The sequence below is a fragment of the Amblyomma maculatum genome, chromosome 6 (assembly GCF_055883805.1).
Source record: "Amblyomma maculatum isolate TAMU_Amacu chromosome 6, ASM5588380v1, whole genome shotgun sequence".
Taxonomy (NCBI): Eukaryota; Metazoa; Arthropoda; class Arachnida; order Ixodida; family Ixodidae; genus Amblyomma; species Amblyomma maculatum.
The window spans coordinates 162,442,198-162,466,235 of NC_139349.1; the positions used below are offsets into that span (position 1 = coordinate 162,442,198).

Consider the following 24,038-nt stretch of genomic DNA (forward strand, 5'->3'; position numbering starts at 1 on the left):
TGTCCAATAACCCCATATGAATAGGTCCTATATACAGATTTTTTTCAATAGGGGTGTTTGCTTTTTCTTTATCTCATGAACCGCAGAAATTCAGAAGTATGAGACTTCAGAAACATCTGCAAATATTTCTTCAGTTTTGATGCTACCATGACTTCAAGCACAACTTGAACTTCAAACTGGTCACTGCAGACTTTATATGCACTTACAATTATTTGGTTTGGTTTGGTTCGGCTGCTACGGCTATGATGCTGGTGCTGGTGAAAATGATGCAGCTGCAGATCAGGCGATGCCGGGTTTGCAAAAACCATTCCTTCTTGAGTATAGTGACAACTATTTGGGAGATATTTCAGTGGTAGTACTATCGGCAATTTCAGTAAACAATCAGGGGTCTTCTGGGTGAATGGGACGGTTGGAAGGTATGCAATGGTGTACTTATCAATGTAGGTAGAAAATAAACTGCCAGAAAAATTATTAATGACTGAAGTTAACCGCCGTATGTATTGTAGATCGCTGTACAACAATGAGCTGAGTTAGCCAAGGGGTTCCAGCATGCAGTAAATGCATCCAGCGGTACACATTTTGCCCCCATCGCTGTGCTTAACCGCCCATTCTCACTCTCACTTCTCTTTTCCTGCATTGAGCAGTGAGTTAGGTTCACATAGCTTAACACAGTACAGGGCATGTTATTGCACACTTGGTGGCTCTCATCATGAGCACGGGTGGTAATCATGGGTAGTTGCCATCAAGGAGGAGCCTAACACAGTATATGCGAAATGAAGTGAAATGAAGCATTTATTTGATGCTGTTCATATTATGGTGACAATTACTTTGATCATTGGCAACTCCTCATAATTCACTATAAATAGTTCCCAAAACCCAGATGTTTAGAAATGTTCTGCAGTCATCACCAATTGATATTTTATTTGCAGATGCCAAAAATACTTATTTTCCTTGTTTAGAAGAAGCAAAATAGGCTGACTACTCTGGATAAAATTGAAGAACTGTAATTTTGCATAATTATTCAAGAAGTGCCAAGCACTGTATAATCCAAATGAGGTGTTACGCAAGTGCTGAATTGCACATTTGAAATATTTTACCAGGCAGAAACGGAGGTATAAACTTAAAAACACAAGCAACACTTACTAATACCACTAAACTTGCAATAGATTGTATTCACAGTGATATGTACAAAAATATAATTATACAATCCAATATAAGCAAACATTCCTACACAAAAACCTTATCCATATAATGTGCACAGTCTCAAAGCAAATCACATTTCATTTATTATTTTCAAACAGTTGTATTGCAGTCATACACAAGTTGCCCTGCAGCGAAGCTCTGGCCCCAATCCGCCTTTTGCGCGAGGATGTGGCGCCATCATGCGGGAGCGCGCGGGAAACACATTGGACGGCAGTGTAGCAGACGACGCGAGAGCGCACCATACGAAATGGCCACGCCAACGCAGGTAGAAAGCGAAACCTTCCCCCCTTTTTTGGCCTCGAAGCGTGAAGTAGTGACAGTGATTGCAGCATATCATGTTCACGCAGTATGGGGGAATGTAGAGCGTTTTCACAATCCACTCATAACGCACGTACGCATATACTATCTTCGTATTGTAAGAGCGTGTAGCGCGGGCCGTGTTCGACGTGACAGAATCAGACGCTCTCAGCGTGCAGGTTTTCGGCAGACAGAAGAGCGCGGGGGCAGAGAGAGAGAGAGAGGGGGGATCTCAAAGGGCAAAGCAGCCAGGGGTTTGTTGATGCTGCAGAGCTAGGTGAAATCGTCTCCTGTGACTTCGAGCGGCGCATATGCGCGGGGTGTCTTGAGTTACCGAGCACAATGCGGTCACCGCGGCGCCGGCATGGTGCAATGGGCGACGCTTCTTCCTCGCGTCATCTACAACCGTGCAGCTATAGGATTTCATCTACGAAGCTCGGCAGAGAGGCACATATACACACCCCCTGAAAAGGGCATTGTCCCGACCGGAATGCACACCTGCAGGAAACGCGCTGCATTTTTCTGGCAACGAATGATTCAGCGCTGTCGCCGGTTTCTGCCCTCAGGAGTCAGAACGGATGTGGTCGCAGTGGTGAAAAGGTTCTCGGTGCGCAGAGAATTGTCATTCTGTTGTGAAAGGATACATAACGCTCCTTTCTGCCTCCGCCGCGATTTCTGCGGAATCAACAACTTGGTGACACATGTGCATCTCCTACATATCGGATGCGCATCTCGGTCAGGAAGCAACCCTGTTCTACGTCCAGAGCGATCCACTCTGCAAGTGAACGAGCATGAACCCTCCAGGAGACTCATTTATTGTGCCGGGCGGTTTCCTTGCCGTTGCAAATGGTTGGACGAAGACGACGACTATCAAGCTTCCTAACGAAGTGCATCGGATTGCGTACACCAAAGGAACAAAATCCGCATGTTTTGGCGTGCACGAAGGCGAGCCTTTAATTAAAAAATAAAAAAAAAGACTGTGCGTCGTGCAAGAGTGTCAAGTGCATCATATGCTCCGAGCGGCAAAAACACAGATATTACAGGTATGTATGCATCTAAGCGAAATAGGCATGATGAAAAGTACCTACTGGATTTTTCACCCAGGCTGTAGCGCACCAGTGATAGCTGCAATGAGAATTTCTTCGGTGCTTGATTGCTTTAGTTGCGCCGGGCCCTGAAGGCGATGTATTTTGTCAATTCTCTTCTTTATGTGCGAAAGGGCTAGGTAGCTTGGATATCACAGGCGGCTGTGTGCGCTAGGCCGTAATATTTAGCATGTTTTATCGTGACTGCCACCTCACTAACAAGAAAAAAAAATACGGCGTTTTAATGCACTGCCGTTCGCGAGCCTCATGACCAGCTCAACCACTCGGCTCGCTAATGGCGGTGCATCACAACAAACGCCCATTTTTTTTTCTTTTTATAGCCAGGCGGCAGTCGCGATAAAACATGCTAAATATTACGGTCTAGCGCACACAGCCACCTGTGATATCTGCGCTACCCAGCCCCTTCGCACATAAAGAAAACAAACGACAAAATACATCGCCATCAGACGCGCCGAAGAAATGCTCATTGCGGCTATCACTGGTGGGTTACAGGCTTGGTGCAAACTCCAGTAGATACTTTTCATCATGCAAATTTCCTTTAGATGCATACATACCTGTAACGAAGTGTTGTTCGCACAGTCGAGAGCAGGCAGTCGGTCGCTAAGGTCGGCCATTCACATCTTGACGCTTGGTGGCCCTAATTATAGCTTCACGTCGTTGTTGGCCGCGGCTCAGAGAAGGAAACCTGAAAAACCGCGTCTTGCATCTTGGCACGCTTAGAGAGTGGCAACCGTACGCGGCTCTCCATCCTCTGCAGCTGCATGCATCTGTTGCCAGGTGTCTGCTGTGTCCCTGTCAGGCATGGTGCTATCGACAGGGTACTTGACAGTTCTTGTTTGGAACAGTAACATGATATAAAGTCAATGGTCTTCCACTAAGAGCTTGGAGAGATATTGCCATACACATCAGCAGAGTCTTAATTACAGGATAGGAGAAAACATTTCAGCAATGATATTGATGATAGTGCACTGAAATCTGTGCTACAGTGATAAGCTGCACAACTGTGGTTAATGCAAAAATATATCATTTATCCCCTTCATGGATCATTGCCTTGTCGTGGCGGAGGGGCTTGCGAAACTCGATGAAGTCGTGATCTCTGCTGTGTAGGGCCACCCAAGATAGACAGGTCACGGCAGAGAGTTCTGACAAAATGTGATTCACTGGAGAAGGAATGGCAACCCACTCCAGTATTTCCTGCCAAGAAAACCCTATGGCCAGTCACAATACCATTAATGATATGGCGCCGGAAATTGAGCCCCCCAGGTTCGAAGGCGTCCCACATGTTACTGGGGATGAACAAAGGGCGATTCCTAGTAGCTCCAGGACGAATGAAGCGGCTGGGCTAAAGCCAAAAGGACGCTCAGTTGTAGACGGGTCGGGAAGCGACCGGAAAGTCCGATGTTGCAAGGAGATATATCACATAGCAACATGGAATGTATGATCCATGACGCAAGGTAAACTGGATGTCGTCAAGCGAGAAATGGACAGATTGAACATTGATATCTTGGGTATCAGCGAGTTCAAGTGGACCGGAATAGGAGAATTTAACTCCGGCGACCATTATGTCTTTTATTGTGGGTACGAATCCAAGAGAAAGAATGGGATCGCTCTCATAGTAAACAGAAGAATGGGCAAAGCAGTGCTAGGGTACCACCCCAAAAACGACCGAATGATTTCACTTCGGATCCAAGGTCACCCTTTCAACATAACAGTTATCCAAGTCTATGCATCGACCACTACTGCTGAAGAAGCTGACGTTGAGAGATTTTATGCGGACCTACAATGCCTTTTAGACCGCACCCCATCTTCAGACGTCGTTTTTCTCATAGGAGACTGGAATGCTAAGGTCGGGAGTGAAGAAATATCCGGAATTATAGGCAAGTTCGGTCTTGGCGAGTCAAATGAAGCTGGGCAGAGGCTAGTAGAGTTTTGTCAAGAAAACAACCTGACCATAGCGAATACTCAGCACAAGAGGGGCCTGTACACATGTACTTCACCGGACGGTCTGTACAGGAATCAGATCGATTATGTTCTTTTTCGGCAGAGATGGAGAAGCGCTATACAAGCAGTAAAAACAAGGCCTGGCGTCGATTGTGGCACCGATCATCAGCTTCTTGTTGCCAAATTGAGGAAAACGCAGAAAACTAGAAGGCCTTTCAGGTATGATCTGGGTCAAATTCTATTAGAATATGCTGTGGAAGTGAGGAATCGATTTCAAGAATTAGATCTAGAAGACAGAGAGCCCGAAGAGATGTGGACTGATGTTCGTGATATAATACAAGAAGTTGCTACTAAGATAGTTCCAAAGCAAAAGAAATTCAAGAAAGCAAACTGGTAATCTGAAGAGGCTTTGCAAATAGCTGAGGAAAGGAGGATGGCAAAAGTTATGGGGGAAATAGAAAGATACAAGGTTCTCAATGCGGATTTTCAAAAAATAGCAAGGAGAGATAAGAATGCCTTTCTGAAGATACATTGCCAAGCAGTTGAGGACAACAGCCAATTAAGGAACACAAGAGCTCTGTATAAGACAATCAAATATATGGAAGGAAGCTTCTGTGCTAAGCTGGGCGTGATAAAGGACAAACGAGGCAAGGACCTCACTGAAGCCTCAGAGATAAAGAAGAGGTGGCAGGAATACACAGAAGAACTGTACAAGAAGGACCCGAATGTGCAAACCCAACATAAGACGATTGTGATTACTGATCTCGAGCCGGGCATCCTGAAAAGTGAAGTTGAATGGACCTTAGCCAGCCTTGCTAAGAACAAAGCTAGCGGAATTGATGGCATTCCAGCTGAGTTGCTTCAAAACCTCAACCATGACGCGGTTAACATTCTGCATACATTATGTCAGAAGATTTGGACAACCCAGCAGTGGCCACAGGATTGGAGGAGGTCAGTTTACATCCCCATTCCAAAGAAAGGCAGTGCCAAAGATTGTTCCAGCTACCGCACGATCGCGCTTATTTCGCATGCTAGCAAGGTGATGTTGAAAATCCTCCAAGGTAGGCTGCAGCAGTATGTGGATCGGGAGCTTCCTTACGTGCAAGCTGCGTTTTGCAAGGGCAGAGGAACTAGAGGCCAAATTGCCCTTCTTAGCTGGATCATGGAAAAAGCAAGAGAGTTCCTGAAACCCATCTACTTCTGCTTTATTGATTATGCGAAAGCGTTTGACTGTGTAGATCACAGCAGATTGTGGCAAGCTCTCCAAGAGATGGGAGTTCCAATTCACCTCATCTGTCTCCTCAGGAACCTGTATGAAAGACAAGAGGCCACAGTCAGAACTGGCATGGTCTTACTGATTGGCTTCCGATTGAGAAAGGAGTGAGGCAAGGCTGCATACTGTCGCCCTGCCTATTTAACCTATATGCAGAGTGCATCATGAGGAAGGCCGGTCTGGACGAATCTTCAGCTGGAGTGAAGATTGCTGGAAAACGTATCAACAACCTTAGATATGCGGATGATACCACTTTAATGGCAGAAAGTGAAGTGGAACTCAAGAGACTTCTGATGCGCATACAAGAAGAGAGTGAGAAGCTTGGGCTTAAACTAAACATTAAAAAGACAAAGATCATGGCGTCTTGCCCTATCAAGTCCTGGAGCATCAATGGACAAGAAGTGGAAGCTGTGACAGATTTTCTCTTCTTGGGCTCCAAGATTACCTCGGAAGGAGACTGCAGCCATGAAATTAGAAGACGCCTGCTTCTGGGAAAGAGAGCAATGGTTAGCCTTGACCGTCTAGGAAAGAGCAGAGACATTAGTCTGCCAACCAAGATCCGTATAACTCGTGCTACGGTCTTTCCAGTTGTGATGTATGGATGCTAGAGTTGGATTGTGAAAAAGGCTGACCGCCGAATAATTGACGCGTTTGAATTGTGGTGCTGGCGAAGACTCTTGCGAGTTCCTTGGACTGCCAGAAGATCAAATCTGTCGATATTGTCGACCATAAACACTGACTGCTCATTGGAGGGTCAAATTCTAAAGTTAAAGCTCAACTACTTTGGCCATCTGATGAGAAGAGAGGAGTCGCTGGAGAAAGATTTCATGTTGGGAAAGGTTGAGGGCCGCCGGAGGAGGGGTAGGCAGCAAACGCGATGGTTAGATGGCATCCTCGAGGCACTACAGATGAAGTTATGTGATGTTAGGAAGATAGGGAGAGACCGGAAAGCGTGGCGTGACATGGTCCATAGGGTCACGAAGAGTCGGACACGACTGAACGACTGAACTGAACTGATATCATTTTAAATGCTCACATTTAAAATATAACACATACGCATGAATACCAATCTCAACATATATCCCAAGGTATTACTTTTTGCATATTCGGTTTACTTACGATCTACACTCTCTCCAGGGTGCAAAAACCAACCACAGCCATAAAATCCGTTGAATTGAACAAAGTTTGCATTGCTGCTCTCGCAGGGGCATTGGCACAGCACCTGAGGCAGTATACCTTTGAAAAAGAAAATAATTTTGAGTTCTGACCTCGCTGAGCTTTTGCATAAACAGAAACTAAAAAGTAACAGTCACATACACTCACTGCACCTGTTGTGTAGCATACAACACTCAACGGAACAATAAGCAACCTATCTTTCCTAGTTGTCAATAATATTAATGCACAGTTTTTATTGGTCGTCTGCTAGCGCGCTATGATCATAACATGTTGGGAAAGTGCTGACTGGACAAAGCACAAGGGCAATCAAGCAGCAGTAATTTCAGCACAGGATATGCACTGGTTTGTGTTTGTGTGTTTTGGGGTTTAACGTCTTAAAGCGACTCAGCCTATGAGAGACGCCGTAGTAGAGGACTCCGGAAATTTCGACCACCTGGGGTTCTTTAACGTGCGCTGACATCGCACAGCACACGGGCTCCTCGCTTTTCACCTCCATCGGAGAAGCGGCCGCCGAAACCGGGATTCGATCCCGCATCCTTGGGAACAGTAGTCGAGCGCCGTAACCACTGCGCCATCCCGGCGGGGCTTATATGCACTGGTTTGCTCTTTCAATGCTGGAGCAGAGCTGCATTAGCTGAGATGTAGAAAGCGGGAACCTCTACACCGATTGTTGCCATTTCTAAGTTGTGTAAGGTTTAAGTTCGTGCAATTTTAAGCAATAACCTGCTCACATTCGAAAGTGTGAAATCAAGTTACCTTTGAGAACATAACCTCGTTGCATGAATCCCATGTAATGCCGCCATTCGCCAGATCGTCAATCTGGTTGGCAAAGGCATCCAGGAGCAGCGTCATGTTTGGATGGGCCTTCCCATACCATAACGCCGACACCAACACATTTTTGTCCCTTATGTGTGGTGGCAGTTAATTTACTGTCAGCTGCACAGGCCAAATTGAGTAGTTTGAAGACCTGAACACAGGGCTGGCGTCGGAATTAATGGTAACAGTCAGGTCCTTCGGGGCCAGTTCGCACCTAATACGATTGTAGAGCGATTCATTCATTCATTCATTCATTCATTCATTCATTTATTAATACTGTCAGCCTATGCAGGCTATTACAGGAGTGGAAATAAACACAATTCACAAAAAAGGACTACATTTCAACAACTACAAAAGTCTGACACAAAAATACAAGCAAATACAGTGGATGTAAAAAACAGAACGTCAAATAATACAGCAAAAGAAACAAAGGAAAACAGATTATGCAGAGGGACAACTTTCATATAGGCGCGTTTTGTTCAAAGTATGTTTTTAGGCGTTCAAGAAAGGCATCTAGAGTATTGCTTTTTACAATGCAGTCAGGCAGCATGTTCCACTCTTTAATCACACGAGAAAAAAAAGCTGTTTATAAAACAATCATTATGAGAAAGCGGCACAGGAATATACATACTATGCCGATGTCTTAATGACTCATCGGGGTGTATTGCAATATAGTGTGATGTGTTAATCTTAAAGTGACCATGGATTAGAAGAAAGAGATACTTCAGACTTTCTATCTTTGTGCGGCATTCTAGTTTTTCGAGGTTGGCTGATTTGCACAATTCGGTTGGTGAATTGGCTCTTCGGTATTTATTGTAGATAAAACGGGAAGCAAGTCTTTGGACTTTTTCAATTTTTGTTTTTTAGATGCGGTGTAGGGGTCCCACACAATTTTCCCGTATTCAAGTACTGGTCTTACCAGGGTCCTATAAGTGAGTATTTTTATATCGGGAGTTGCGTTGCGGATATTACGACCTAGCCCCCATATTACACTGTATGCTTTAGAGCATACATTATTTACGTGCGTATTCCAGCGTAGGTAAGAACTGAAGGTCAATCCAACATACTTGTGCTGTTGTATCCTATTAACTTGTTTACCTGAAATGTAGTAAGGAAATATCATAACATTTTTTTTCCTGGTAGCAGACATAATTACAGATTTATCAGGGTTGAGTACCATTTGCCATTTAGCGCACCAGTTTTCAATTTCTTGTAGGTTAGTGTGCAGTTCTTCTTGGTCACTTGCGTATTTGATTGTTTTTTACACCACACAGTCATCAGTGAGAAGTCTGACCGGAAACAGTGATTGATTTTGGAAGATCATTTATAAAAAACAAGAATAAAAGGGGGCCCAAGACACTTCCCTGCGGCACACCTGAAAGCACTGGGGAAGAAGTCGATTTATAATCTCCTAGATATACGAACTGTTTTCGGGAAGTGAGGTAGGAAGAAAACCAGCTTCTTATTATGGGGTTTCTGAACATGGCGTTAATTTTAAGCAGCAACTCTTTTGCTACAACAGCTACGCGATGAAAACCAGGCAGATTCGCAGAACGAAAAGACGACGCTTTATTTCCGCTCGGAAATATATAGAGAAGGAAAGAAAGGAGGGGAAGAAGGAAAGAGGGACTATCTACGCATGCGCTGGTTATCTGCAGCATTGTTATCAGCAGCATTTCCTTCCCCTAATAGCCATAGCGCTCCACTGGCTTTCTAGTTCTTGTGGACCGGCGTAGCTCAGCAACAGGCCCTTCGGGAAGGTCGTGAGCCTCGTCTGTCGGGGCCCCTAAGTATAGTGCTCTAGAAGATTGGGCAGTGTGTCGACCGCGCCGCGAAATGCATGGGAGCGGGGGGCCGCTTTTGCAATGACGAAGGCGCCGCAGCGCAGAGGGCACCACCAGCAACTAGTGTGTCAGCCGTCCGGGCGCCCGCGTATGCGCGCTGTGCAGTAGGGTGGATACCGCGCGCACTGTACGTTCTTGTGTCCTTGTGCGTCGTCTCCAGCTGTTCGCGACAAGATTTTATAAATAGGCCGGTTAATGGGGCTCACTACTGTAAACAATCACCTAATTTATTTTCCCTTTTGGCCGTCGGCAACACCTCGCGGAAGCAACATGACAGGAGCTGGGCTCCGAAGAAAACAGCTTGGAGAGGGCGTACAAATGTCACACTCGCACACCACGCTTAACTCGCCGTACAGCTTGCTTTAGCATTCCTGAAGCACCTAATTGACGTCCAGAAATGTACTCGTTTTGAAAAGAGGGCAGTGTGGAGACAGGATGTATGAAGAAGTCAAACATGCAACATGTGCGTTCGAGCCCTGACTAAAGCTGGTCACAGTATCCCCATTATCAAAACAGTCAAAAATGGTATGTTCCGTTGTTTCACGTGCAAACTATGCCGACTACAGTAGGTCACCTGAAGCCACAAGAGAAGTCGTCGTTCAGTTCGAATTAATTAAATGTGGACTACCCCGCATAGAGATAGAGACATGAAAAACGAACGACACTACACCAGGTAAACGGCTACTAAATAACTAAACACAGTGGGTCAGGAAAGGTGGAAGAAGTGGGAAGTAAAGGATGCACAGAAAAAAAAAAGAAAAGAAACGTGTCGAGGGAGGGAGAAAGGGGTTGGTGGAAGGCACGCAGCGCCGTGAAAAGAGCGACCTCGGGAATGTGAATAAAGGTTTGGAATTGTTGTGCGGCGCGGCAAACGCACGACGGAGAAGGAATCAGGCAGCTCAAGACGAAGAAAAATGGAGAAATATGACAGGCAATAAAAAAAGGGAAAAAATCAAGCTTAAGAACCAAATGAAGGCCTGGGAATTAAGAAGAAAGCAGTGCACAAAAAGGCTGCAATCGAACGCGTAGATATAAGCGTCGAAATTTAAGTGAATAACTTTGTAAAACTGTACACTAATATAAGAACAAACCATTTTATTTTCTTTCCATAAGCTGGAACATTGTTGTAACGGGTAGCTTTAAGTACCCAGAGATGCGCGCTATACTTAAGACATTTAATCTCAATGCATTATATATAGTTTGACAATGACTTAATTGTTCCAGAAAATGTTTTCATTCTAAGTAGTTTTTTTCTGCGTGCTCAAGCAACCGGTAATATGTAAGTCATTGACCCCAGAACATCGCTCTAGTCCTGTTTTGGTGCACATATAAAATGAAAAAAAAAAAACAACGAATAGCTTTGAAAAAGAAAGAACAGCGAAAAATAGAGGACGCAGAGGCTATAGTGTACGCCTAATTCGCTACCCCTACATAATCCTTCAGCGAAAGAGAGGTTGTGAGGCCGGCACGGTTTTTCGACACGAACAAAAACTGCGCCATAGGCTCCAAGCTATAGTCGCAATTTACCCAAAACTTCGGCTCGGGTGTGCGATCCTTTTAGACGCCTTTGCATTTCAGATTTTGCAACCTTCATCTAAAATGTGGAGATTCAAAAATTTTACCTACTTAGAGCACCAGAAAGCTCACACTTGAAATAATGAAATTTCATGTGTTTTTGCGGCTTCGCTCCTTGCGAAGCGAACCACGACAGGAGTTCTCAAAGGGAACATAATTGAGTTCCCTTGGAAGTATTCCACATGTAATATTCACTTTGTTAACAATTATAGCCTGATTAATTCTGCAAAGAGTACCCGCGGCAAGTAACCCGATTATAGTGCGGCAAGCAGTAGTTGGCGAGTATATCCAGTCGATTACTTACATTTCATACCACACACTCGAAGAATAAACACGCATTAGTGTCCGCATCTGAATCCGGGCTTATATTAATTGCGTGTGCATTTGGTGGCCGTCACCGTTTTCGAATTTTTCCGTTTTCTCTCGGTGCGCGCCAAGAACTGCATAATATCTGTCAATACGACGCGCAATTATAAGTGTTTTTTTTTCTTTTGCTCTGTACCATTTGATGGCAGTAAAGCGTCCGCTCTCAAGTGCCCACTAGGAACGTATTCCCTCGTATACGTATTGACAGGTTTAATTTTTCATATTTTATGTGAAGTATTGCCCTAGCTGGTACTTGAAATTTTTTAAATCTAAACAGCTGTTTCACCCTTTGGTGAGCAGCACGTAAACAAATGTCCGCGATATATGTATTTGTAATCACGAGCAGAGAATAAATGCTTGAGTCGCGTAAACGTTCCTTTTTTTTTTCATTTTGCCAGTAAATACCGCAGTGCTTTAAATTAGAACGGTAATAAATAAATGTGTTTTGCTCGCACACTGTATTTGTAATTTCTATAAGCGGCGATTAGGGCGCATAAAGAACACCTATTAAAGAGATATATTACAGATTACTGACGATTTAAGATAAACGTTGTTATGTATTAATAAGCACAAGCTGCAAATTATAAGCAGGTGTTCGTAAATAAGGTTCGTAAAAAATAAGCTGTTCCTAAGAGGCCTTACGAAGCACAAGCTTTGATTCGCATGTATAGTGTTTTACTCCGCGTGGTAATAGGGCTCCTCGGAAGTAGCCTTCATTCCCTTAATGGAAGAACGAATGCAAAACACCATGAAAACATTAAGTACAAGCTCATCTGGACGATTTATGGCTGTCCGCAGGAAGAAATGTTGAAAGAGTTTGAAATAGCGATTCAAACATGGCGCTGCTCCGTAGGACTGCCCAAGCGAGCACGGCGTCTCCAGATTAATGCAATGGAATGGCAGGGATGAGTTTCAGCGCTTGTAATAAGTAGCCCCTTTATTAAATATCACAGCAATTGCATAGCGTGTGAAAATAGCTCCAAAGAGAACCGCGCCCCTCCTCTGTACCCCCGCTATCCCCGCGGGCGCTACGCGCCGAGCGGCGAACGTGGCACCCCTGTTGCACGTCGCGCCCTCTCGCGGTAGTCGGTTTCTGTCATCGCAAAAGCGGCCCGCTCTCGGGCGCCGGTCGTCACACTGTCCAATATTCTAGAGCACTATACCCTAAGGTCGCAGGAGGCGATTCTGCAGGACTTGATACTTCTCTGCTTCCGTCGGTGTCTGATGAGCGTTTTCGGATCTGGTCGACATGACGTCGAACGACTCCGTCCTCAGTAGCCACAGTGACTAGACGGGCACCACTCGTCGATTTCACTTTGCCTGGTGTCCCCTTTTCTCCTACGCCGTAGTTGCGCACGTAGACTGCGTCTCCCGGGGTGAAGTACCAACTGGCGGAATCAGTCTCTGAATGCTTGGGCATTTCGTAGTTCCTGGGAGGAAAACACATATCTAATTTTGTACGCAAACGGTATCCCAGAAGAAGTTCGGACGGAGTAGAGCCTGAAGCTTGTGGCGAATTTCTGTAGTTACAAAGAATTCTCGCCAGAGCAGTTGTCAACTCCACGCCCGGCATTTTCTTCAAGCCCTCCTTGACTGTTCTTACGGCCCGTTCCGCAAGACCATTGCTCTGGGGGTGATAAGGCGGGGTACGAATATGCTCGATTCCATTTTTCTGTAGGAATGCCGCAAACTCTAACCCAGTAAAGGGTGTACCGTTGTCGGTAACTATGGTGCGGGGCAATCCAAACCTGCTAAACAAGGTTCTCATGCAATCGGCAGTCGCTTTAGCGGTTGCTCGAGATACTGGAATGGTTTCTATCCAATTGCTGTGTGCATCGACAATTACCAACAACATTTTGTTTCCAATAGGCCCTGCATAGTCTGCATGCAGCCGTGACCACCTCTCTCTTGAAATCGGCCAGCTCACAGGACTCCTAGGGGGCATGGGCAAAGCCTGCACACAGCTTCGACAATTCGAGACCAATCTACAAAGATCTTGACCTAAACCGGGCCACCAAAACTTAGCCCTCGCCCTTGTCTTCATGGTTGACGCACCCTGATGAGATTCTTGTAACATCGTCAACAGTTTCTCACGCGCCGCACTTGGTATCACCACACGATGCCCCCAGTACAACAGCCCCTTCTCCACAGACAACTCATGTCTCATTTTCCGGAATTCCGCCACTTCCCTGCGTTCACCTTCTACGACGGAGGGCCATCCGTTAGTCACGTACCTGCATATCTCTTGCAAAAGCCCGTCAGCTGCTGTGAGCGCTTGAATCTCTTGGTGGAAAACCGCTGGTTGGTCCCATTCGTCGATTATAAGCTCCATTTCCGACAGATCTGTTTCCGCTTGCGGCTCCTGCAGCGATTGAGGCAAACGGCTTAGAGCGTCAGAAATTAGCATCTGTTTTCCAGGTTTACAAATGAGCTTGTACTTGTATGCCCCTAGCAAAAGCGCCCTGCGCTGAATTCGGGCGGCAGCCATGACAGAAGTTTGACGATCCTGTCGGAGTAGACCTAATAAGGGGCGGTGGTCCGTTACAAGCGTGAACTCCCGGCCCAACAGGTAATCGCTAAACCGTGTCACGCCAAACACCAGGGCTATAGCCTCTCGCGCAATTTGGGAGTAGTTTCTCTCAGCTGAGGTGAGCGTCCGTGATCGGAAGCCAATTGGCCTGTCTTCACCATTTATTCGGTGGAAAATGGTAGCACCGACATCGTAAGGTGAAGCATCGCATTCCAACATCAACTCCAGCTGCGGATTAAAGTACGTTAGCACTGGGGCTGAACACAAAGCATCCTTGGCCTTCTTAAATGCCGCGTCTTCTTTTTCGTGCGAAACCCATTCTGCACCTTTTTCAAGAAGGCTGTACAGGGGTGCAAGCATAGTGGAAAGATTTGGCAAAAACTTGTTGTAAAATGTAACCATTGCCACAAAGGATCGCAACTCGGCAACATTTCGCGGTAAAGGGGCTAGCCTGATTGCATCCACGTGCTTCTCGAGGGGGTGTAGCCCTTCAACATCAATACGATGACCATGATACGTCACCGATTGTTCGCCAAACTTGCACTTGTCATAACGAAGTTTGATACCGTTCTCGCGGAAACGCTGTAGCACCGCTTGCAGATTTTCGGTATCAGCATCGCTGCTCTCGGCTACCAGGACATCGTCTAGATAAGCCTGAGTCCCTTTTAGTCCTTGCAGTACCGATTCAATCTATCATTGGAATATCGCTGGCGCTGATGCGATGCCAAACGGTAACCTGTTGTAGCAAAAGAGCCCCTTGTGTGTGTTTATCACTGCTAATTTCCGCGAGTCTTCATCTAGCTCAACCTGATTGTAAGCATCGCGAAGGTCTAAAGTACTGATTTTTTTTCCTCCACATAGATTTGCAAAAATGTCGTCTATGACAGGCAAGGGGTACTGCTCAACCTCGCACACAGGGTTTAGTGTAATCTTAAAGTCCCCGCAAATGCGCACTGTTCCGTCCTTCTTCAAGACTGGCACGATGGGCGTTGCCCATTCAGAATGAGGAACTGGTGATGTTATGCCAGCCGAGACTAATCTGTCAAACTCTTTAGACACTTTATCACGAAGTGCAAAAGGAATTTTCCTTGCCTTAAAGAACCTGGGGTTTGCTGCGGGCTTGATGTACTGTCGGGCTGGCGGACCTTTCATGAGACCAGCGCCTTCAGTGAACAGGTCGCAGTTTTGCTGGAGCAGCATCGGCACGTCCTCCCTGGCTTACTTTGATACGGAAGGCTTCGAATACATGGTCAGCACCTGAATGCGTTCGTCTCAATTTTTTCAGCAGGTCCCGACCGCAAAGACTGGGGCCATTGCAGTCTAAAACCGTCAGACTGCATTGTACTGTGGTACCTTCATAGGAAACTGGCATGGTCAGTGTACCGAGGAGTGGCAACTTTCCGAGATAGCATGAAAGCTGTACTTCCGACTTTTGCAGCTGCGGCCATTGATGGGAGTGCACTTGGTAAATGCTTTTGGGAATGACGCAAACAGGGGAGCCGGTATCAATATCCATCATTATTTCGATGCCATTTCATGCAAACAATTTTCTGATGGGGGGTATAAGAGAGCGCGTGGTGGTCAAGGACCAGATTTGGGACGCGCTACTATCACTCTCTTCGGTTTCTGGCGTCTGTGCTGTTAGTGCTAGCGTCCTGCTTGTCTCATTTGCCGCACACATTCGCGCTAAATGCCCTGGCCGTGCACACTTAAAACATTTGCGCTTGATTAGTCGACAAGCCTTTGTATTATGACCATGCTTACCGCAACATTTGCATTGTTGCACGGCCTGTGACTTCGTGCGCGATTCGTATTGGCCAGAGAGCTTTAGCAATATCGCTTGTTCTTGGTCAGTAACAATGCCTTGCGAATCCGTTCAGCGTTCTCTGCGGCGAGGGCAAGAGCCTCGGCTTCTTCGAGATTCAGATTTTTCTTCGCTGACAGCTGCTTCTGCAGATTCTTGGATCTGACACCACACACAATACGGTCCCTTATCATTCTGTCTAGCATCGTTCCAAAATTGCAATTGTGGGCCATCTGCCGTATTGCCACAATGAATGCAAATACAGATTCCCCTTCTTGCTGGCAGCGATGCAAGAACTTGAAACTTTCAGAGATTTCATTCGGTACCGGGTCGTAGTAGCTGCTTAGCGTCTCCACAACTTCTTTGTAGGTAAGGTCGTTAGGCTTTCGCGGTGCTACCTTCGCGTTCAAAGTTTCTATTGTCCTTGTTCCAAGCGCCGCTACCAGCAGGGCTCTTTTCTTAGCATCGTCTATCAGATCATTCGCTTCGAAATAAGCTTGAACCTTGACAAGGTACGGCTGCCACTTATCATTTTCGTCTTCGAATTCCGGTAGCCTGTGTGCCATGGCTGATCCTTGGCGGTGGGTTCCTTCTGCGTGACTGTCGTGATTGGGCGTATTGCTGGTTTCCTTGCTGCAGCAGAATCCTCGTCGCCACTGTTGCGATCTACCGGCCAAAGGCCGGCAGCTACGCGATGAAAACCAGGCAGATTCGCAGAGCGAAAAGACGGTTTATTTCCGGCTCGGAAATATACAGAGAAGGAAAGAAAGAAGGGGAAGAAGGAAAGAGGCACTATCTACGCATGCGCTGGTTATCTGCAGCATTGTTATCAGCAGCAGGATCGGATACCTTATCGAATGCTTTTGCAAAATCCAGGATTATTACGTCAGTTTGGCCACGGCAATTTATTCCTACGGAAAGCTCATGAAGGGTTTCTATAAGCTGAGTAATTGTAGAAAGGCCTTTTCGGAACCCATGTTGAGAAGGATGAAGTATGTTGGTATTTTCAAGGTACGCCATAAGCTGTTTAAATACAACGTGTTCAAGCAACTTAGAACATGTACAAAGAAGAGAGATTGGTCGGAAAATATTGGCACCAGATCTAGAACCACTCTTATGGATCGGAATAACTTTGGCATGCTTCCAAGCGGACGGAAAAGACCCTGTGGTAATAGATATTTAAAAAACCTTCGTGAGGTATTTAGCACGTCATTCTGCATATCTGAAGAAAAATTCGTTTGGGATTTCATCGGGGCCTGGACTTTTCTTTATTGATAGTTGAAGAAGCAAGTTTAGAACTCCTTGCTGTGTTATATATGTCTTGAATTGGTGGGCAGACAGGTGCGTTTATTAAATTTGGTGACGAACGATCGTCAGAAGGGAAAACTGAAGAGAAAAAGAATTAAGGCTTTCGGTACGTTCTTGACTATAGTTGTCTCCCACAATTTGAGTCTTCGCTGGATTAACATATTGCCAAAATTTGCTAGGTGCCTCAGTTAAAATATTTTTGAGTGTTACATTATAAAACTTATCCTTAGCCACTTTGACAAGACGTTTAAGTTCCTTACGTATTTGACTAATGACATTACTCCGATTAGGATCAGACCTATTCCCGTTTGCCCTCCGTTTACGTTTTAATTTTCGTTTCGCAAGTATGATTTCTCTCGTGATCCAGGGAGACCTCTTTCTTGTACATTTTAGGCGCTTGGGAATAAACTGGTTAATACATTGTTCTACCACGTTTGAGAAGTAAAACCATAGCTCGTCAACTGTAGTTCCGCTTTCGACAAGACCCATGAAATTATCAAATGAACGCTCGAGGTAGTCCAAGACAGCAACATCATCAGCGGCCGCAAAGTTTAGAACCGTCTTACGAATGTTGTGCGAATAATCTGGTATAATGTCTAACTGCATTATTACCATTTTATGATCCGATATATCCTCGTGGAGTTCAGATGTACCTAGATATGGTAGCAGTCCGGAGGATACAAAAACTAGGTCAAGGATTGGTGATGTCGTTTCACATATTCTGGTATAACCTTCTACAACTTGTGTTAGGTTATAACAAAAAACAAGTTCTACTAAATGCTCACAGCTAGGTTTATCCGTTGCACTAAAGGAGGGAGCATTCTAATCGATATCTGGCAAGGTAAAATCACCTAAAAGCAGGATTGGGTTATCATGATTTAACTTTGTGTCCATGAAATGTCTCAGATTCACAAGCATATCTAGAGAGGAGTCTGGGGCTCTATAAACACCAACGACAAAACACCGAGCGGTTGTTCAACTTAATTTTAATCCATACTGATTCCATATTAGTTGGAACGTCTAACACAGAAAATACTATATCGCTTTTAACCATATTTGCCATTCCACCACCTCTTTCTATTCTATCTTCTCTTATTATTGTATAGTTTGGAGGTGTGACCTCCGCATCTGAAACGTTCTGATGAAGCCAAGTTTCAGTTATTACCAACATAGGCGGTTTGTGCTCTAAGATAATACTTTCAATGGCGGCTACTTTGTTAACCATGCTTCTGGTGTTTATGTTCATAATCTTAAGAAATTCATTAGAAACATTATTCAGTCACACATTCTCGCTTTCTGTTGGAGCATTACACCTCACTCTTTCACCTGTGACTTCATCCCACACGTATAGGACATCGCTAATTTTAATCTTATCGAAGATTAATTTAACTTTCGCGCCGTTGCTCCTCTCCACGACTGACGAATCCCAAAGCTTTTTACGGATCTCAACAACTCTTTTAGAATAGTGTTCTGATATGCTCGTTTCAGTGCCCTTGAGTTTGTGACAGTTGCGCATAATTTTCATTTTATCTATAAAATCTGATAACTTCAAAATAACAGAACGGTCCTTACTTACCCATTGGTTTTTTTCCTAGTCTATGAATTCTTTCTATAAAATTAAGTTTCTGTCCAAGTTTTTCTCCAAATATATCATCATTCACCTCCTTTAGCAAAGTCTCTTCAGTTTCGCGCCCTTCCCCTTTTACACCCTTAATTATGAGATTGTTTCGACGGGATCGATTTTCAAGATCATCAAGCTGCTTGGAGATGCTATCCATGTTGATGACTTTACCCTCAACAACAGTTTCTAAGTCAGCAAGCCTTTTTTGAGTTCCGTCAAGACTCTGAAATTTGTTTTCGATAGTCTGAAGCCTGGTTTATATTTCTAAAATGCGTGCGTCAGAAGATGTTTGGTTTTGCTGAATTTGTAAGATTTTTCACAATATTTATTTCTGTGTGCTAATAATTTCATAGCACATTTGTTCAGTAACAGGGCCTGGATTAGATTCAACGTCTCCAGCCAGCTTAAGTAATAAGAGTGCCATTGAAAAACAGTCACAGACACATTGCAGCAGCCTATGTGGACACGGCAGCACTATTATACAAAGATAGTCGCTACGGAAGCCATACTTTTCGTCACCAACTGCACAAGTAAGGGTACGTTCGGTGACATTGCCACGGCCGTGCCGCCGTATCCACTGATGCAGGAACTTGCAGGAGCTCCTCTTATATCCACCAGTCTAGCTGTCCCGTGATGGCTTGTTGACGTCAGCGTGCTCGAAGATGGTGCGCCGTAGTCTTTGTCCACGGGCCGTAGATAGAGCATAATGTCATCGGATGAAGATTCGCAGAACAAGCTGTACCCATGGAGCCATTGCGCCGTGTTGATTTCGTCAAGCTGCAGGCAGCATACCTCAGCAGGGAACGATGTCGCCTCACCGAAAGCGAAGACCAAGCAGCCAGCGAACACATGCACAAGTAATGGTACGTTCGGTGACATCGCCACGGCCGTGCCGCTGTGTCCGCTGATCCATCTCTGATGTCACTCAATTTTTCTTTGTTTGTTGTCAAGTTCTCTTCAATTAACTCCAACTTGCTGGATGTCTGCAACACTCTGTTCGGAAAGTAGCGAACCCAACTGTTCCCTAATGGGCAGCGTTACAAAGAACTGTCCATCCAACAGCAACTGCCGGCCGCTGTACTTTCTTGAGCATGTCCCGCAACGTCCATCCACCTGATTTCTCTAGGGCCAGATCACCGGATGTCTCTGCGAGCAGTGTCATGCAATTCCCGCAGTAAAAATGAAAATGTGCTCTATCAATGCTGGCTCCAACGTGTTTCTTGAAGAGGAACTTGGTTGTTGGAACGTCATGCCTATCAAGAATATAAATTATGAACTTCTGCAGTGCTTCAACTCCCTTCCACGAAAGACCGAACTCTAGTACAAAGCTCACTGCGAGTGCCAGCAAGTCATCCGCGGAAAGATCACTATTCGCGGCCACGTTCTGGGAATTTTCTGACCCACATGTAACGTCGCGGTCACAGTCATCGGATATGCTCGCATCGGAACTTGACATATCGGACGGGGCCGCGGGGTTATCAAGCATTTTGGCTACATTTCTCTCAGCTTCATTGTAGTCACTGCTGTCCACGTGATTGAAGTCGCTGGGGTGTACTACAAGCGGTACTTCGGCTTGCGAGCGCGCAGAGGTCTGAAGGTAGGATCTTGTTGATTTGGGAAGAGTCTCGACGCTTGAGCCAGGCTCCAAATAACACTTTCGAGGACGCATTTTCCAGACTCACTCGTTTTGCCTACCGCCAAGCCTTTTTGCGTTCACGGAGGAAGAAAACATTTCTGTCATGTTAGGCATACTAGCAGAGGTAGACACACTTGAGACACACATGTTGAACAAAAACCACGCGCAAACAAAATGGAAGCGACTTACAATAAATGGTTAGAATTCTGTACCCGGAATGGTTCGTTTTGGATTGGGGCGGATCAATCCTGGAAACTAACAGCATGTGACAATTTCTCGGTAAACCTTAAGTCAAGCAATTTATGTCATATGTTTTAAAGCATCAAACGATAGTTATTAACATCATTTTTGCTTAAAAGTAAGAACAAGCCTAAGAATAGGGAAAACATATTAGCATATTTAACTTGACCGGAATAAAAGTGTAAGCTGACAACACTTTTCTCAGTGTTTCATGTTTGTTTGCTTTGTGTCTCTCACGTGGTTTCCACCTAACCACGCCGTTCACCCTACCTCGTTTTATGCGAATTCCTTTTTTCAGAATTTGTAGCTATAATTCTGAAGTTAATTGTTAGCAGGCAGCTGCCCTCTCTTCCGTGCGCCTATGCTTTAAACTCGCGATGTTCGCCGTAGTTCGTTTTCCAAACGACCTCGACAAGAGGCTGCACATCATATCAGCGCGGGACATCGAGAACTTCGCACCAAGCGATGTGCAAGATTTCGACAACCGCGGCGTGTATTCTGCCTTCTGGAATGACCCAGTTGACGAGGAAGGATCTCGAGTATACAACGCGCAGGTGTTAATGCTTGGAGGTACGTCTGCCATGATCGATGCTTGCCGACAGTTGTGCTTCACGCGCTTTTCTTGGTGTTGCTTTTTTTTTTGAAGTGAAAAAGAAATTAAAGAGAAGATGGCCAGGAAAAGGCTTTTCATTCCGAAAATCCCGAGCCCGGACGTCTCATCCGATGACGAGGACGAGTTGCATAAAAGGAAGTGTGAAAAAAAGGAGGTGAAAATTATATCACTTCCCTTGGATGGGTGAGACATACACCATTTGTCAAAAATGTGCAGCCCAAAGAATTTGCTTCTGAGCCACAACATCTAGCCCACACTGCAAATTGTAAATCTGACTGTAAGAGATTTGGTCCTGCTCCTTCCAAAACATATAGGCTTTCCATGGATGCACAAACAGTTCATGCCCTCAGGAAGCTGCACGACATGGCTTAAGAAGCCAGTCCCCTGATTTGCAATCTTTTAACAAACAGTGTACATAGCAAGTCGTATTCTGGCGAGTTGAAGCTTCTTAAGTTCCACTAGCAACAATGTAGTGCAGTTCTCTTCATTGCTTAATATTGCAATCACTCTTCATTGTTTGCTAAGGAAACTTAAATTACTGTTTGCATTTCAGAAACAAAAGCAAACCCAGGCTACAGCAAAAAAGTTGCAATATGAAAGCATATTGAAAATAAACCTGCAATCGAATTACTAAAAAAAACACAGGCAGAACTTCCGGGAGGACACCAGCACGTAAGGACAGCTTTTATAAAATAACGACGGCTTATCTTTCCCATAAAAAACATGGGTAATCTAAAATTGTCATTTCCAGTCGAAAAAACGTCGTCCACCGATTACAGAGTCTTCTTCAGACTCTGAAGATTCACTGTGCTCACGACGGGAATTATTAGATGACAAGAAGAAGAAAAAGTTTTGAAAAAAAAGAGCAGGAGAACTGGAGAAGGACAAAAAGTTTTAACCGATCAGGTTTCAATTTCGCAAGAGTGCTTGGAAAGCAAAATTTTTTAATGTAAGTTTAGCATAGTTCCCTCTTCACTCTGTGAAATTTTATTTTTGCAAATGCAGTGAGTTTTGTTTTGTGTATGCAGGTATTGTTGAAAATGCTTGGTTCCTGCCTGGAAAACGAAGTAGGTGCGAATTAGGCGGGCCTCCTTGCTCTGCCGCCGCTTCCGCCAAAATGCCTCCAAAATCACCATCATCAGCCTGACTATACCCACTGCAGGACGAAGGCCTCTCCCATATTTCTCCACTTAACCCGGTTCTGTGCTAACTGCATCCACTTGACCCCACAAACGTCTTAACCTTAACCACCGACCTAACTTTCTGTCGCCCCCTGCTACGCTTTCCTTTTCTTGGAATCCAGTTTGTTACCCTAAGCGACCATCGGTTATCCTCTCTTCGCACTACATGTCTTGCCCATGCCCCTTTCTTCTTAATTTCCACTAGAATGTCGGTAACTTCAGTTATTTCTCTGACCCACTCTGCACGCTTCCTATATCTTAATGTTACCCCTACAATTTTTCGTTCCATAGCCCTCTGGGTTGTCCTAAACTTAAGTAGAACTCTCTTGGTTAGCCTCCACGTTTCAGCCCCATAGGTGAGTACAGGTAAGATGCAACTGTTCTATACATTCCTCTTGAGCGATACCGGTAAGCTGCTAGTCATAATCTGTGAGTGCTTGCCAAATGCGCTCCATCCCAATCTTATTCTTCGTGTTATTTCCTTTTAATGGTCCGGATCTGCGGTTACTACCTGTCCTAAGTAGACATAATCGCCTACTACTTCCAGTACCTCGCTACCTAATGTAAATTGCTGTTTCTTCCCGAGGCTGTTGAACATTACCTTAGTCCTCTGCATATTGATTCTCAAGCCTACCTTTCTACTTTTTCTGTCTAGGTCATCAATCATTATTTGCAGTTCATCCCCCGAGTTGCTTAGCAAGGCAATGTTATCAGCAAATCGCAGATTACTGAGGTATTCTCCATCTACCCTTATCCCTAACTGCTCCCATTCCAAGTCTCTGAATACCTCCTCTCAGCAATCTGTGAATAGTACTGGGGAGATTGTGTCTCCTTGCCTAACACCTTTCTTTATGGGAATTTTGTTACTTTCTTTATGCAGAACTATGGTTGCTGTGCAGCCACTATATATATCTTCCAGCATTTTCACGTATGGCTCGTCTACCCCGTGTTTTCGCAATGCCTGGTCATCGCCGATGTTTCAACTGAGTCAAATGCTTTTTCGTAATCAATGAATGCTATGTTTAAAGGCTGATTATATTCCGAGCATTTTTATATCACCTGAGTGATGGTATGGATATGATCGATAGTAGAGTACCGTTCCCGAAAACCTGCTTGATCCTTTGCTTGATTGCAGTCTAAAGTTGTCCTGATTCTATTAGCGATTACCTTAGTAATACCTTATACGTAACAGACAGCAAGCTGATTGGTCTGTATTTTTTAAGGTCCTTAGAGTCCCCTTTCTAATGAATGAGGATAATGTTTGCATTATTCCATGGTTGCGGTACCGTCGATGACACCAGGCACTGCGTATACAGGGTGGCCAGACCATAACTCGTGCTCTGGTCTTTCCAGTTGTGATGTATGGATGCGAGAGTTTTACTGTGAAGAAGGCTGACTGCCGAAGAATTGACGCGTTTGAATTGTGGTGCTGGCGAAGACTCTTGAGAGTTCCTTGGACTGCCAGAAGATCAAATCAGTCGATATTGTCGACCATAAACCCTGACTGC

General features: G+C 45.0%; 2 pseudogenes; both read right to left on the minus strand.

Moving 5' to 3' along the window:
• Window positions 1–617: 617 nt before the first annotated feature.
• LOC146187328 (uncharacterized) lies at window positions 618–20,346 on the minus strand (annotated as a pseudogene).
• LOC146187329 (uncharacterized) lies at window positions 18,519–19,565 on the minus strand (annotated as a pseudogene).
• Window positions 20,347–24,038: the final 3,692 nt, after the last annotated feature.